General features: G+C 39.5%; 1 protein-coding gene and 1 long non-coding RNA gene across 2 annotated transcripts in view; both read right to left on the reverse strand.

Annotated features, from left to right (window-relative positions):
- Nucleotides 1-259: 259 nt before the first annotated feature.
- Nucleotides 260-13,322, reverse strand: part of LOC136265077 (solute carrier family 12 member 4-like) — a 52,079-nt gene continuing 39,016 nt past the window's right edge. The window contains exons 19-21 of the transcript XR_010705375.1: nt 3,646-3,737; nt 2,988-3,316; nt 260-2,936 (exon numbers count right to left, since the gene is read on the reverse strand). The gene's annotated coding sequence lies outside the window, so the exon portion shown is untranslated. The remainder of the gene's footprint in view (nt 2,937-2,987; nt 3,317-3,645; nt 3,738-13,322) is intronic.
- LOC136265085 (uncharacterized) lies at nt 5,544-13,280 on the reverse strand. The gene is made up of 4 exons (XR_010705387.1): nt 10,793-13,280; nt 8,735-10,737; nt 5,946-8,571; nt 5,544-5,699 (listed from the first exon to the last, which is right to left on the reverse strand). It is a non-coding gene; the product is annotated as an uncharacterized lncRNA (long non-coding RNA).

The raw sequence follows: 13,322 nt of genomic DNA on the forward strand, positions 1-13,322 counted from the left end.
AACTGCTTTAGACTCTATTTCACATTACACTCAGATTACTTACCTCATCCACGGCTGTTTCTGCTGTAGGCTCGGCAAAAGCGACTGGATTTCTTACGATAATACTAGCGCCATGGCAACTATGCGTCCTCACGTGACTAAATAATCGCGCTCGTTAAATCACTACACGTGAATAATGCATAGTGATTGGACAAACCCGAATTGAGCATATGTAATATTGTGCTCGAAGGCGTGGAGTATATTAGAAAACAAGGTGGAGTATATTAGAAAACAAGGTGGAGTATATGAGATTTATTACCCACCCAAAACAGCCTAAACAGAGTCTAAAGTACATGTTTTAAATGGTTGTCCCCTGTCACTTTAAGTCAGTAGACAAACAGTTACCATCACAATAAGGTGCTGTACACTGTATAGCGGGAAATTTCCAGAGGGTGTAATTTTTGGATAATGGTCATTGTGAACTATTTCAGAAATAAATTTTCAGATAAACACCACAATCAGCACTTCACAGAAATACATGGAATCATACTCTGGAAAGGAAGGTGAAGACTTGTGTGTATCATCAGGTCATGGATTACGTGATGGACTCCGCCATTTGTGATGGACTTCATGTAATGCCTAATAGTGGCACTAATCCCATAAACAGCTGCTCTCTTTGCTATTTATGCCTTCTCTTTTCCTGTGTACACCCAATATTCACCATGTGGCTTCAAATTTTCCTGCTTCTGCTGGCGTATCTCCATCATGCTGGTGACTACTGCCGCAACAGCAATTGCGAAACTAGGCATTTATTTAGCCAGCAGACCGCTGTCAACAGCAAAATAAGAAATACCAGTATCATCACTCTGTTTACACACCTTGAAGTACTTGAGGAGAGCTATGACAACTCACGATTGTTACCTAAATGTAGACTACGTATGAATAAACAATTTTGGAAAACTTATTTTTAGAAATTATTATAGTTTCCGAAATATCCGAAAATTACACCTTCTAAAAATTTCCCACTATATGACATTCTAACTATAAATTACATTGCAAATTTTCATTTGTTCAAGGATATGCAGATCTACCAAACTTCTGAGCTAGCTACTGAAACACATTAAGCAACAATTCCAATATCCATACTAACAACATGCTATTGTCCAGATATTATTTCCCACTAGTGTCTGCCCACTGCACCTTTCCTTTCCTTTTATCTTCAATCATGCTGGTTGTCATCTTCACTCAACCGAGGTGTAATTATCCGTATCAACACTTTCCATATTTGCACACACCACAAAATTACTTAAAGCTCTCATGTTGCCGTGTAGACAGGAGTCATTTCACACAGATAATATTATACACTTTGTATATATATCTACACTCCTTTATGTCTAATAGCACCAATGACTGAGAACCATGACACACCCCTTAATGACCTATTGTGATGACCACACCCCCTACTGGTAACACAGTCATACAGAGTAGCGGCACTGAACAAATAATTGTCATGCTTCTTCACTCTTCTTGAAGGGCATCCCTTCGGCGGTCAGTAGCGAGGACTGGCTATGTTAACGTAGGACCCTATTGGGTTATATCACTTCTGTATCATCATTCCTACAATTATTGTTTAAGCTAATATTTTTAAAAAAATTGTTCCTTTAAAAATGAAGTAGGGATCTATGAATTAAAAAGTAGTGAAACAAGAGATGAATGATGGTATTACAGCATAGCTCGGTGGGTAGTCCCTACTTTGGCATTGAACAATTGTTATAGTTAATATGCCAAAGTAGGGACTTTCCCACCAAGCAATGCTGTAATACCACCTCTCATCTCTTGTTTCATTACTGATCCCTCCTTCATTTTAATTAAAAAAAAAACAAACTAGTTCTTTTGTTGTAGCTCAGGTTGCTACAGTGTACCTTATGACTGTTCTATTAGAATATCACACATGACTGTTGTATTAGAGTATCTCAAGTTGGCCAAGGGTGTGCAGCTAGCTAGACCAATAAGGCTTGTTTACTGTTAGTAAACAACTAGATTATTAAGGGTGTGGTCTCCATACTCTATTGCTATTAGTCCATCTAGATCTTTATTTGATGGGTGTGGTTGTGAACTGATCGTGAATGGAATTCCCATCATGAATGTGCAGATATCTAGCTAGTGTACCTCTTATAGTAGCGCCAGGACTGAAGCACTTCTGAAATCCAGTTCTGAAATAATTCTGTGGCGTCTAAATATGCTGCTGAAAGGAAGTGTTAATACGGAAAATTAACACCTCCTCCTATGCTGGGTGAAAAGACAAGCAACCTGGCCTACACTCGTTGAAACCCAAAAGGTACATCCCATTGGTGGGTTTGTTATTGTAGTGCAAAATGGTGGCCACGCGCTGCTTCATTTGAGCTCTAGCCTCGTAACTGTGGTCAGGCAGGCAGTCAGGCAGTGAGACTAAAGTTTGAGTTTTTGGCAATTTTTAAAAATTCTATATCTGGTCACCTGTGATTTGTTATATTTAATGCTATATTATATGGACTAGTACTATAAAGGTCATTTTTGTTATGTAAGATGTCTCTAGGATGAGGCAGAATTTTGGGTGGCGCGTAAAATTTTTGGGGTGATCTCTACTTAAACATACTGTTAGATAACTTTTATTGCTTTGATATCTTAAAACACATTTAGACCTCTGAAATCAGGAAACCTCCTAATAAGGATACCTAGCTAATAAGAACACCTCTTAATAAGGACACTTCCCATGGCCCAGAATACACTCGAATCAAAACTTTTCAACAGTAATACACACATTCTAATGGTTTTCAAGGATACAGTTCTCCTCATATTCAAGGTACCTCGGTGGTCCTGGCAGGTTGAGTAGTACAAGACGAGCATCATGTGATCTGCTAACAATAAGGTCATTTAGTTTGACTGATGTGTTCATACGACAAATGTTCTCTTCATGTCTGAAAGAAATTCAAAGAATCACATGATCACTATGACCACATGATACTCACATGCTAAGTTGGGAGGTGGGGCTGGAGGGTAGAGTTTCTATGGTAACATCATTAGCTGCTGTTGACGATGAAGCAACATATATGGGAGATGATGCTTTCGCAGGTTCCAGTAAGGGAACTCGAACAGTTTGTTCGTCATCGTCGTCTTCACTGTCGGATTGAGGGGGTACGGCTGCTTGTGGGTGTGGCTCATCCTGTACACCCTCATCACCAGACACATACAAACGATGCTTCTTATTACGGTATACCCTGAGGTCAATTAGCCACTTGTTCCTCTCCTCCATAAAATGTGTCCTCTCAAATGTGTACCCTGATATGTCACAGTCCGGCTGGATAGAGGGGAATACCCTATGTGATAACCCTACCCAGCTACTGTATACTTAGTGGATCATGGTAACTATTTAATGTTCTTATTACAGCTACACAGAAATAGTTCTACTGTATGGAGTAGAAATTGATGAACATTCACTTCTCTGGATTAGACAAAAAAACAACTATGGAAAATAGAATACTTCAAGAAATTTGAAAAATTTGTAAGTTTAGTGAGGCTTTAGACAAATAAGTTATATTGTCATAATTTAGTGACACAAAATCAACTATTAGCAATAATCAAGTCCCTTGAACAAGCTCTGTGTATACAATGATGTGGTCACCTCACCATTTCAATGACGTGCACCTCAGCATCAATCCTCAACTGGTATACAAACATTTTGAGGTCTTTCTTCATCCGTACACTATTATCTTCCATCTCTGTGTGTGTCAGTTAAGTGTCATAGCAACCAGTTAGTGTTCTTGTTAGTAGTAGTGTCCTCACTTGGTAACAAGATAGTAAAGGAAGGTGTTGTAACTAACTTAGGGAGTGGTCTAGTACATCACTACTATACCAACTAACACTTTTCACTGCTAATATTTTCACTGTTATATAAGACTACACTGGAACCTGTTAATGTGGACACTTGAGGACACCTTTCATAATCGTTGAGGTCGCAAACTATCCCTTCATTTGTCCACCTAAACTTAATTATTAGTTCCTCATCCCCACCTGCACCATCGTTGTTCTTACCTCATCAAGGAGTTTTGGTACCACTAGTGGCTGAGTGCAGCCATCCAGCACCTTCTAAAGTTATGGAGCAGTCTAAGAAAATCGCATTCTGAGTCAGCTAATAGTAGGGACCACAAAGGAGTAGGTGTGGCCCAAGAAATAATATCACCCAAAAAACAGCCTCAATTTCCTCTAATGACGATGAGGCAGTTCTGACGATGATGAGGCAGTTCTGACGATGATGAGGCAGTATTGGTTAGGTAAAGCTAAGCCCAAACAAGCTTTCAGATCGACTCGAAACGCTTTCAACAAGTTGCTATGGAATTAAAAAAAATCTATTTAATGGAATTTTCTAGTGACTGACTGACTGACTGACTGACTGACTGACTGACTGACTGACTGACTGACTGACTGACTGACTGACTGACTGACTGACTGACTGACTGACTGACTGATGCCTTCAGACAAGTGTAAACGGTTAAGACTATGGGCTTCATTTTTTCACTGTTCGACATTGCTTCAGCCCGACAGACGTGATGGCTTCCCTTTGTAACAGAAATCGTCTGTATTTGTCATAGTGGCTATTGATAGCAGAGGTACTTTTCGAACAGTTCTTGATTCGAAATGCTGTGTAACGGGTTGAACATAGCTGACAACGAAACGTAATGGATACTTCACTTTTCAGACGATAATTGATATAACTGGGGCATACAGCACCATTTTTTTGTTTTGATGTGCATGGATTGTAGAGGTACTTTTCGAACAGTTCTTGATTCGAAATGCTGTGTAACGGGTTGAACATAGCTGACAACAAAGTGTAATGGAGACTTCACTTTTCAGACGATAATTGGGGCGCATGGCACTATTTTTTTTCAGATGTGGTATGCATGGGTTCACCAGTCAGAACAATTAATTACAAAAAAAGTTAACAAACAAGTACACAGAAAAATTTGGAATTTTAAACTAGAGTAGGGACCATAGCACATCAATAAAAAGTACTGAAACAAGATGGAGTAGTGCACGATATTAAATCACAGCAAAACTATAAGAAGTGTTATATCCCTACTGTGCTCAAGATACCATAATGGAAATGCACAGTAGAGATATAACACTTCTTATTGTTTTACTGTGATTTAATATCGTGCACTACTCCAACTTGCTTTAGTCTCAATGTGCTATGGTCCCTAGTCTAGTTAAAATTCCAAATTTTTCTATGTACTTGTTCCACTATCCAGTTAATAATAGTTTCCCTCCCTAAGTGATATTTTGAGTACTAATTGATGAGAAACTAATAATTAAGGGTGCTCTGTACAGTTGCGCGTATGGCTTCCCGTAAATTGTATTTTCTCCTATAACTTACGAATGGATTGAACTATTCTGCTAAACTCTTTTATTTGCAATAAGCTATCATTACTGCACATTTTAGTTCGAATCCCATGTCTTAACTCACTGTAGGTGATTTATAAATTTTCGCTTCAAACTAGAACTAGTCCCACAGTTTATGCCCTAGAGACTTGATTCTTTAAAAATACATTATTGAAAACTGTACAAACAAACGTGCGTTTCTATTTTTGTTCTCTGGCTTCTCAGTCATCAGATACTCTTCTTCCGCTTTTGTGCTGGCACTAATCAGTCTTCTTTACCTCCACGCCATTCTTCGCCAGAAAGAGCTATCAAAAAACGACAAACGCTCTTTTAATGCATAAATACCATGCTTGCCCATCTGAAATTTTCATGCCTATCGGGTCTAAAATGACGAACTAGTTCTAATTTTAGTATCAAGGTGTAGAAACTGAGGCGCCCGCAGTTGTTCTGTGGCCACAGTTATTGTTTCTTAATTGCGTAACCGGAAGATAGTCGGTAAATTACGGGTCGCTATATTCATTAGACCATGATGAAGAAGATACAACACTTACTTCGCTTCCTTCATGTATATCGCTATTCCTTCTTCGTTTGTGGCAGGTTATTTCATCATAAAAGACATTTTCTTGTTGGGCGCGCCACGCGATAAACAAGCCACAGACTAATTAGATAATTACTGGTGACCATGGGAATCCATTAGTAAACTCCAGCTGTGCTAACCTCAGAAGCCATACGCGTAACTGTACAGAGCACCCTTAAGGTGGCGCTGAAGTAATTATGTGAAGCCGTACAATGCCCATTTGTCACTATTAAAATTAGCCCACGTGCTTAATTAGCTATTTTAGGGTGGTGGAGAACTCTGCTTGTGAACCATGTAGTCTACATTTAAAGGGTTCTTATGATAGTCTTTAATGTTGTAGCTTAGCATGCCAAGTTCCGTGAAATCACCCGCTTTAATTTCGTGGCTATTAAACTCTGAACTTACGAGCCGATTTTAAAAATAACTCACCCCAGAAACAACCTAGCGCTAAGCCGCCTTGGCTCTTATGGTTTCTCACCTTATAGAACAACTCTATGGAATCCTTTTTAACGATAACAACGTGGGAACTGGTTAAAATGCAAACCCGCATTTTTCAACAAGTGATATCACGCCCGTCAACAGCGAATCGCGAAAAATCTTTCCATAGCCCTGTAAAGAAACGCTTCACCAGTGCCTCTGCCAAATTTTGAGAGTCTATGGTAAGTAAATATGGAGTTATTTCACGAATTGTGGGACAGTGTAACTGGCCAGGGCGCGCTCCGTAAAGCAGTAATCACGCGATGACAGCTGGTGTTGTTCGCTGTGAGGTTACCAGAGTTTTGACAAGGCGATGAAGTCAGTACGTGAATATCGTTACTTGTATCAGCAATAGTAGCCTGACAGTCTGATAAAGCTGGTTCTTTCAATATTTCGAAGCGCTTCGCTTTGTTCTATTAGTTTTCCGTGTTTTTCGTGCATGACCACAAACGTGATGTCCCATTGGCCTTGTAAGGCTTCATTTGATTACTTCAGCGCCACCTTAAGTTAAATTAGGAATTTCAAGTTTGATTAAGGATCATAAAAATAAAACAAGGGAGGTCGTCTACACCTGAAGATATATTAGTGAACATTTAATCCCACCTTCAGTCTATACCTATGAAGAATATGGCACCACAAGAACACATGCTAGAAGCACCTCTCCAGTCACTACAAAAATACAGACAATTTCCATTACAAACACAAGGAAGCCATTGGCATGAGCTACTGCTAATTGACACATTGCACTGTCAGCAAAGATAAATGAGACACAAAGGAGGACAAAGGTAAGTCCACGATACACATGGTGTATGTACTGTGGTATGGCACCTGAAGCAACATCTAACAGTGAAAAATCAAGCCTGTAGCCTTTGCCATTATCGAGTTACGCTTCTCTGAAGACATCCGGCAGTTAGTAAGTAAGCAGAAAATTGCACACAATATATTTCACAGCAACTCATTGGTAGTGCATCGGGTTGCACTGAAGGTACTTTTGGGCTTGGTTATACCTAACCAATACTGCCAAGGCACCATGGATGTATTGTGAGGTAGCTGGTTTGTGGTTAATCCTTAATACAATAGTGCAATAAACAATTATTAATTTAAAAATGAAGTAGGGTTCCAGCAATGAAACAAGAGATGATGGTAGCTATCAGGAAGTATCCATAGCTACTTAGCATTGTAGCAATGTGGGAAAATCCCTACCTTGGCACTACTCCTACAAGTAGACCACATTACTACAATGCCAAGTAGCTAGGGATTAGCTCCATCATCTCGTTTCACTGCTGGAACCCTATTTCATCTTTAAATTTGCACTAGTTTGTTAACTTTTTGCTAAGAGCATAGCTATGAAATATGTGTGTGGATGTGACTGCTGTATTAGAGTATCTCGATATCACCACTCAGTTACACAGTGGATCATACTAATCCATGTGGTACAATGTCTTTGTTTTCCTACAGAGCTAGAGGTCTGATTGTCGAAGGGGGCATGAAAATTGTTTTTAAAGTGCAGCTTAGCTACTACAGTCTGTTGAGCACCTCAAATAGTTTTGTGGTGTCTAAATATGTTCCTTCAAGGAAAGTGTTAAAATAGGGAAAAGTAACGACTTGGTATGGTTTCCATGAAGAAGACGACCATTTAATTGAAGATAAAAGAAATGGCAAAGTGCAGAAGGCAGACATTCATCGGAACTACAAAAGGCACATATCTTACCAGTAAGTTTGTTGCTATGGTGGCCATGAGCTGCTTCGTTTGATCTCTTCCTTTACGACTGTGGTCAGGCAGGTAGTCCGATGAAACTTCGAATTGTGATGATGTTTTAATAATTCAATATGTGGATGCTTCTTGTTTTTAATAATTAATCTATATAATAATTCTGTAACTCTTTTCCGGCACTGTCCCGTCGTTCTTGGTCGGATTCCGATCGGATAGGTACCATTCAAATCTAAAATTTGAGGCGAATCTTTTGATCCGGGATTGGTGGCAATTCGTTAAACTGCGGGAAATATCCTTTAAACCACCGTAGCTACCCGAGGAAGACACGAATGTGTCCAAAACTTTCTGGAGACCTTTATCGTGTTACCAGTCTTCCCCATCCCAGCTTACACCGGACGTTTCTCTCCCCCTGTGGACGACAGAACGAGAAACAGAAAATCGATGCCATAAAATTTTTAAACAAAAACTCCTCCCTGGTTTTTCCCCCGATTAGCTTCAAACTCGCTAGACCAACTACCCGTCCAAAACAATGTGTCATAAGGTGGTTTTCGTGTCTGTCATTACGTGCTAACCTTGGTTGCGAGATACTTATCACCTTCAATGGCCATTATAAGTTTACGATACGCGTGTACGGCTTTCCGGTATACACGCGTTGCCAATAGAAAATCAGGTGACGTATTGGTCTAAAAGCTTACAATGAAATAGGATCAATCACTTTTTGATGATTTAACCAATCACATCAGCGAATTTATCACGTGATCTGGTGTGTACGCTATCATCCGGCAACTAAAAAAATTTTTTTAACACACCTACCAGTATAAAAGGAGAGTTTCGTAGTGGGTGTGGCAAGTCTACGAGCTATGATCAGGCGTCTTGACAGAGGCTATGTAACGAAAACTCTAGGGGAAAACACAATCTGCACCCTCCACACAAATCTGTGATCGGAGACACTACACAGAGTCATCTACACATCTCACTATACACCACCTCGCTGAGAGGTAAATAAAATAAATAATTGTGTATGCGTTCTATTAGTGTAAATATATAAGACACTGAGCGTTTAATTTAAGTGTATTCACACAATAGAACATAACAATCGTCTTAGTATCACGCGCATTTTGCGCGGGTACCACTAGTCTATATAATAATTCTGTAACTCTTTTCCGGCACTGTCCCGTCGTTCTTGGTCGGATTCCAATCGGATCGGTACCATTCAAATCTAAAATTTAAGGCGAATCTTTTGATCCTGGATTGGTGGCGATTCATTGAACTTAGGGAAATATCCTTTAAACCACCGTAGCTACCCGAGGAAGACACGAATGTGTCCATTAATTTCTGGAGACCTTTACCACAAACACCAGTATAAAAGGAGACTTTCGTAGTGGGTGTGGCAAGTCTACGAGCTATGATCAGGCGTCTTGACAGAGGCTATGTAACGAAAACTCTAGGGACAAACACACTCTGCACCTTAAAACTGGCTTGGCCGGCACCCCCTCACTCTTTGGCCTGCTCCACTGCTCCTGGCTAAAAGTATATGTATAGACAATGAGCGTTCAATTAAGTCTACATAGCTAATAGACAGTGTGCGTTCAATCAGGGTTGAAATGCTTAGTATGTGTTCAATTAGGGTAATAGCTAAGAGTACATACATGCATAGTGTGCATTCAATTAGGTATGAATGCATGCACGTTCTATTAGGGTGAAATTGTACATGTGTGTGTTCAATTAGGATAAATAGCTATTGATCATTTACAAAATGTGTATTCAATTGGAGTAAATTAATGTGTATACATACAATCATTACAAAAATATTACTATCATCATAGAGGATGCCACGCATTGCTACCAGGAAGAGACATTACACGCGTGATTTACGCCAACTGAATCACTGCACAAGGCCTAAATGTGCCAGAATGGAATCAATAGCAGATACCATATTTGCTAATGCCATAAGGATTGGATTATCTGTATGTGCAGATTTACCTACGCCAGGTGATGGTAACTGTTTCTATCATTCGGTGTTACAGCAGTTGGCACGCCCTGAAATACAACCTGTTACACCAAGTTTATCACAATTATCACATTCCCAGTTGAGATCTACAGTGTGTCAGTATATACATGTACATCAACAGGATTTAGAATATATACAACAATATCGTGGTATGTACAATATGGTATTGAATGATGAACACCAATGTATGACATGGAGTGCATTCATTAATGAACAGAATATAATTGGTACATATGCCACAGAATTATTCATTAAGACGACAGCAGTTATCATTGGTGCAGATATACATATTACTTCTGAACACTGTACTAGGGATTCACCATACAATAAGATCACATCATCGTGGAATGATGTAGAGTGTCACACTTCACCCCCATTATTGATTGGTAATATTTCCGGATTACATTTTCAATCCTTATTGCCAGTGACAATTACACATTCAAGTACACATAATAATGACAATGATGATGTTAACGTGGTCATGGTGAAAGTACAAAGTGATGTGAACAACCTGCAATTACGTGACCCACCATTACATCGTCACATGGTTCTAAGATCATCAACCTGCATAGGCAAAAGACTGACAACATCATCTACATACAATAGTGAAATTCATTACCTTGGTAGGATGAATCAGAGATGTGATCACTGTAAGGCACTTACTTTCTACAATGAATCATTTCACTGCTGCCACAGTGGGAAAGTTAAGCTGGATGCATTGACCAAATATCCTGATGAATTGAGAATTCTTCTAACAGGTAAATCATCTCAGGCAATCAATTATCAAAAAAATATTAGACAGTACAATAGCGCATTCGCCTTTGCATCGATGGGCGCAACTTTGGCCAATCCACCAGGGCGTGGTCCACCATGTTTCAGAATATGTGGACAAATATTTCATAGAAGTGGATGTTTGCATCCAAGAGATGGTCAAACTCCTACATATAACCAGCTTTACATAATAGATACAGAAAAAGCCAATAACTACCGTATGACACAGCCTGCCAATAAACCATGTCGTGATGATGTGATGCATGTAATTCATGATGTGATGAATAATCAAAGCCCATATTTATTGGCCTACAGGAACATGGCAGATGTGGAGAAAAGTGAATTATCCAGGACTGTAATTAATGAATGCCAACAATCGACAATCACAATGCAATTCAGAATTGGTAAAGATCGGCGAAGGTACAACATGCCACATCATGATGAAGTTGCGGTGGTGTTTGTTGGGGAGGATGGTGCACCTCCAATGGATCGTGACATCATTGTCTATCCAGGAAATCAACCTTTACAGCGCATATCTTACATGTCAGCCAACTGTGACCCAATGATATATCCACTACTGTTTCCACGTGGTGATCCTGGTTGGCACTGTGGGTTAACACATGTTGAGCAATATTCCACAGTAAAACGCAACAGAGTCACAATGTTGCAATTTTACACATACAGATTGGCTATAAGGAAAGACTTCAATCCAATTCACCATAGCAAGAAACTATTTCAACAATACTTGGTTGATGCCTATGTGAAGGTAGAGAGTCAGCGTCTTGACTATATACGGCGCAATCAACAACAGCTTAGGGTTGAAAAGTACCGAGGCTTAATGGACCAGCTGAATAGCAATGCCAATGATATGAGCTTACCACCTGGCAAGGTAGTGATCTTACCTTCTACTTTTCAGGGAAGCCCACGCTCCTTGCTACAGAACTATCAGGATGCAATGGCTTTAATTTCTAAATATGGAAAGCCAGATTTGTTTTTAACATTTACATGCAACCCAAAGTGGCAGGAAATCACTGAGAACTTGCATGATGGTGAAATGCCAATTAATTGCCCAGATTTGTTGGCCAGAGTTTTTAAATTGAAATTGAAGGAGTTGTTGGAAGACATCACCGTACACCATGTACTTGGCAAAGTGGTAGCCAAAATTCATGTCATTGAATTTCAGAAACGTGGACTACCACATTGTCACTTACTGATTCACCTTCATCCTGATGATAAATTACGCAACTCTGAGGATATCGATCATATCATTTCTGCAGAAATACCTGATCAGAATGCGAATCATAAACTTTATGACATAGTGCAATCATGCATGATAGCTATACATGGTCCATGTGGATATCTAAGGCCTGGATCGGTATGTATGGAGGACAACACGTGCACTAAAGGTTATCCTAAAGAGTTTTGTGAACATACAATTGAATCAGTAGATGGATATCCCAAATATCAACGCAGAGATAATGGTAGATCACTGAATGTGATGAATGTTACCGTGGATAATCGGTGGGTTGTTCCATACAATCCATGGCTGTTATTGAAGTATGGAGCTCATATTAACCTAGAGGCATGCATGTCGATTAAATCAGTGAAGTATCTGTACAAATATGTCTATAAGGGGCATGATTGCATTCAACTGGAATTTGAGGAGAAGTTTAATCATGATGAAATACATACATTTGTTGATGCCAGATATATAAGCGCACCAGAGGCAGCTTGGAGATTATTTGAATTTCCAATGCACCAACAATCTCATACAATTGTACGTCTTGCTGTGCACCTACCGGATGAACAAAGTGTATATTTTCATCGTGGTGAGGAGGAACATGCACTGCTGAATGCAAGTCATAATGATACACACTTAACAGCTTGGTTCAAGCTAAATCAAGTTGATCCTGATGCAAATAGTTTACTATACACTGAGATTCCATCACATTATATATTTGACTGTAAATCAAGGAAATGGAAGAAACGTCAGAGAGGAGGTGATAAAGTAATAAGTAGAATTTATGCAGTATCACCCAATGAGACAGAGAGGTACTATTTGCGTAATGTGCTATTACATACCCCCGGTGCCAATAGTTATGCAGATTTACTTAAAGTTGGTGATAGGAAATGTAATTCATTCAAGGAAACTTGCCATTGTTTGGGTTTGCTAAAGGATGATGCACAATGGCACAATACCTTGGCTGAAGCTGCTACCTTTCAGATGCCATATCAGCTTAGGAGAATGCTGGCCATGATATTAACACATGGTGATCCTGTCGAACCATTGCAGCTATGGGAAGACCATAAGGCAGATATAATTGAAGATTATTTGAGAAGACTATCATTTAATGATGCAGTCCAATGTGGCCTACGTG

This window comes from Dysidea avara, chromosome 8, assembly GCF_963678975.1.
Source record: "Dysidea avara chromosome 8, odDysAvar1.4, whole genome shotgun sequence".
Classification (NCBI taxonomy): Eukaryota; Metazoa; Porifera; class Demospongiae; order Dictyoceratida; family Dysideidae; genus Dysidea; species Dysidea avara.